Here is a 4,525-nt window from a genome sequence, read left to right on the forward strand (position 1 = left end):
GGATGGATGGATGGATGGATGGATGGATGGATGGATGGATGAATGAATGGATGGATGGATAGATGGACAAAAAGTATATCCTCCCTGTGCGTTGCCATGTCCAGTCAGTGTTCTTATGTCTTTTTCAAAAAGCATTGGCAACTGACTGTTAATACTGCTGTTAATATAAATTTAATAATCTCCTAAAAGATATCTATTTTAACACTAGTTATATTAAAACAGAAACAAGTTAATATTTGTAAACAAAATGACAACATAAAAGTAAATTGAGTAAATTCTTCAAAAGGTTTTTTAACTGGATGTTAACCGGATGTTGCTTTTAAACATAATACTAATTGCAAGATAAAACAGGTTTCAGAGGTAAGAGCAGAGAGATAAGCTAATCTGAAGACATTGACATTTTGCACTACTGCAAGAAAATCACAATACCCAATGTGCTTTATAATACTGAAAAAATGTAAAATATCACATAAAAATATATTATGATTCACCTTAAAGAAAAAATTAATTATAAAAAACAAACTATCACCAATCCAATCCTTGTCATTTAAAGATGGAAGCTGCTGTATTTTTTACTGAAAGACAGCATTTTACTGTATTTTCATTTACAGTATTGTAACATTTCACAGAATGCATTGTTAAAAGTAAATGGCTTGAATATATCATTCAATCATTCACCTATTGAATATCACCTTCACACACATTCACACACTGATGGTGCTAGGCAAAATCATAGCCACACTGATAGAAGCAGGGGCCCTCTGACCACCACCAGTAGGCAAGATGGGTGGAGTGTCTTGCCCAAAGACATGACGGAAACAAATGGAATGGGGGGATCGAACTGGCAACCAACCAATTACAAGATGACTCCCCTAACCAGTCTTCCACAGCGGCCCCTATTATTTTGTAAATGAACAATAATCTTAATTTAAGAGTACAGTGCTGTTCTGAATAGACATTTTACTGTAAAAAAAACATTATAGTAACTTACTCTTGAATAAATAATAAAGAAATGCTGAAAAAAGCTGTAATTTTACTGTTAAAACCAGCAAAATATCATATAAATAACCATAACCATGCAATGAGAAACTAGTGGAAAGGTTTTTACACTAAACTTCACTGATAGCCCTTATTATGATCCCCACACGTGTTTGTTCATATTTTTTCCAGTGATTTTTGGTCAACCATATCATGGAAATGGCTGCACAGATCAACATGAACAGCAGGAATGTAGATATGTCTGACCTACACTCAACCAGCCAATGGTTTCAAGATAGACAGCATATTTGAGGAGGGGGCTCCATCTAAAAAGGGGGTGTCTGGACTTGCAAAAATGCTTATAACTCAAAAACTATTCAAGATAGGAGCTTCAGATTTTTTTGTTTAGCTCTGATCACAGGCTATCCATAGAGCCCACCAACGAGCCCCTCACACCCCCCGGACCCCAACCCAAAACAATAAATCTGTTCCGGTGGGTTCTGAATTCTGGTGCATTGGTGATTTGCGTCCGTGCTGGAGTCACGCTACCTCTAAGCAATATCTAGCTTCTGCCATAATTAACTGTTGCTTCTTCCTTCTCCCACTCTGAGTTGTCTAACTTTCTCGAGCTCTCTCTCTCTCCAGCTTGCCCTCCTCTACTGTATTAACGTCTCCACTCCTAGCTCTTTCAGGGTTGGCTGTGCCTCCAGTAGTGAGGGGAATTGCTTGGTGCCTGATTCAAAGTAGATTCTCATTTGGGCCGGGTATGGTGACTGGGCTCTGAGGTTCTTTACTTTGGGTTGTTTTATAACCTCCGGACCCTTCTACCTTTTCCTCTGCACTTCAGCTGAGTAGTCATGATCAAAATACATTTTATTTCCTTGAAACTGAACATTCCTTTACATTTAGAACTGTCTGCCTCACCTTAAAACCCAAAAAGCGGACTATGATCATCAACTGTGCTGTCTTAGTGGGATCACTTTTCTTTGGGCCAACGGCTCAATGTGTTCTTTCAAGCTTAAAGGGGCAATATCATGTATAATCAACGTTTTTTTTAGCTTTATATCATGTTATGTTATCCTCTCATCAAAAACGTGCCCAGAGTCTTGCTTTGACTCATTCWTGCATGTTTGAGAAATCCTGTGATGTCCTGAGGCAGCCAGGCAGGGGAGCAAAAATGGCCTGTTGGGACTAGAACCACCTTTTGGGATTAGCTCCTCCTCTGGGCTGTATCTCCAATCTGAGCTTCCTCAGCACAGAGCATGTAGGCCGCTTTGGACCTGCTTTGCCATCATCGTTTCTTCTTCCGTTTGTGTTTTTTCTTGCAGTTTCTTGGGTTGAACTCATAGTGGATATGATCTTTTCATGTAATCTTATATGATATAAATCTCTCGATTTATATCATTAAATTGGCTATTTTTATTGGGTCTGGCCATTTGCTTGTCTCAGCCATGAAATAGGCGTAAGACCAGGATAAAAATTTAAAACTTGTTTTTTCTCCATGTTTTTATGGGATTGTATTGATGACATGAAGACATGCAAGTATGTTTTGATCATGACACAAAGCCCTTCAGTTCACACTTTTCTTTTTCAGCTTGTGACATGACTAAATCAGACTGTGAGGCTGGGATTTCCCCATCTGACATCTTCGATTCTCCATTTACATTTTATATCTGGATGAATCACCAGCAACCAAAGTGAAAGGCCAAGTTGGATTAAGGTGTCTCTGTGATTGCATGATACCTTATGGACAGGCAGGCAGGCAGATCTAAATCCCTGTCTGAAGTAGAGCAGGTCTCAAGCTGCTGGTAAGCTCTAATCAGTGTCATCCTCTTCCTCACAGCCCTCTTCCTCTCACACCAAAGGGATCAAGTGTGATGGCATGTACCGCTGGAAATAATTGCTTTGCCCTCCATCTATCCTTTTCCTTGACTTCGCTTAGGGTTGGAAGTGACCAAATAAAATTAGGTAAGAAATACTAGCACTTGCTTGGTCAAAAAGCCCATTCAGATAAATGTCAGATAGGAGCCTACCAAGAAAAAAGTTCATTGATATATCGTTCAGTCTTTCTCCCTCACTCATGTACAGCTGGTAGCTAAATGTGTCATCTGTTTTTACATTGATGCAAAGCAAAGAGTAGCAGATGCTGCTTGCTGATTGAGAATGCTGTACTTTTCGCTGCTCTAAAGCCTAAAATCATGTTTCATTTCAGAAAACATGCTCCTCAGTACAGAGAACTGCCAGGATCAAACAATGAGCCAAGAAGGAACAGTAAYAGAACTTAACACATCTAGTCTAGATTTTCCTCGATTGCTTTAGGTCCTACAGATAAGGTGATTCTCTCCCACTTGTGACTCAGAAAATGTGTTTCTTGTTCTTGTATTTGCTCCTCTATAACTGTGAAGGATATATTCAAGGTTCCTTGTTAGTATGCAAAACAATGCATCATATTTTTCAGCACGCCTCATTTTCAAGTGCAAATGGAGAAGCAATGAAAAATATGCAGGAGATTACTGCATTAAACAATTTTGTTCTGCTTAATAGTGACTCCTTTGATTTGGTCCGACGCTCCTGAGATGAGCGCAGATGAGGAATGATTGAGATGCACGAAGGAGCTTGTTCCCGACTGCTTGCTCTGCTAAGCAGGCCCACTTTACAATAATAAGAGGTCATCCCTGGTGGAGTGTGGAAATGTCTAATTAAAACAAAATKCTTTATCAAGAGCTGAGAGAAAAACGAGCAGCCTCGGTAAAATAAATAGCCAGCAGTTTCCTGAGATTCTCATTCTGATAAGCATCTTATTAGAGCAGTCCACTGTCTAATGGAAATGCTTTGCATTGTAAGAAGAATTTTACTTACTTTTTCTTTTTTCTATTTTCTTTCACACTCATCTTCTTCCCAGCCTCTATGCSGAGTGTGCACAAATGTAGTCATGAGCATCCATGTGGCTCTGTGGGTACACAAGGGAAAGTCTTATTTTGTGAGGCATTTTGTGTTTTGCCCACCTCACAATTAGACATATAGTTTGTTGAATCAATTTGAAATTTATTTTTAAAAAAGTATTATTGCAAGGTGTTTTTAATTTTGTAAATAGTGTAAATTATGTTGAACCTGAAATATATATTTTAAAACCTTTTAATATTCAGTTCATACATTAGGCTCAATTGTGGCACTGATGTGTTGGGGGGTGGGGGTGGGGGGGTGTCTGTGCTTGTGCCCAAGCCTTAGCTTGCAGCCCATGGAAAACATCCAATGTAGAGCAAAATAAACCAATAAAAAAACTTTTTAGACAATGTCTGTCTCGCTCTTTGCAGATACATCAGCAAATACCAGGGCTGTTCAACTAAATTGCTCCGGGGGCCACAGTTAATGCAGGTCAACAGCTCAGGGGCCGAACATCCAGCAATTAAAGTTATGTAAATAAACTAAGTATTACAAAGATCTCTTACCTTTGAATTAGTTTATTTTGCTGTATTTAATCATGACTGTAACATACAGAACCCTATAAAAGTAGTTATAATTAAACAATATCCAAAGCAAAAATAAC

The 4,525-nt window shown here is 38.7% G+C and overlaps 1 long non-coding RNA gene across 1 annotated transcript in view; it reads right to left on the minus strand.

Annotated features, from left to right (window-relative positions):
• Positions 1 to 3,924, minus strand: part of LOC106527777 (uncharacterized) — an 8,431-nt gene extending 4,507 nt beyond the window's left edge. Inside the window, exon 1 of the long non-coding RNA XR_001311424.1 lies at positions 3,838 to 3,924. This is a non-coding gene — a long non-coding RNA (uncharacterized LOC106527777). The remainder of the gene's footprint in view (positions 1 to 3,837) is intronic.
• Between the last annotated feature and the right edge of the window lie 601 nt (positions 3,925 to 4,525).

Source organism: Austrofundulus limnaeus, unplaced genomic scaffold, assembly GCF_001266775.1.
Source record: "Austrofundulus limnaeus strain Quisiro unplaced genomic scaffold, Austrofundulus_limnaeus-1.0 Scaffold342, whole genome shotgun sequence".
In the NCBI taxonomy this organism is placed as follows: domain Eukaryota; kingdom Metazoa; phylum Chordata; class Actinopteri; order Cyprinodontiformes; family Rivulidae; genus Austrofundulus; species Austrofundulus limnaeus.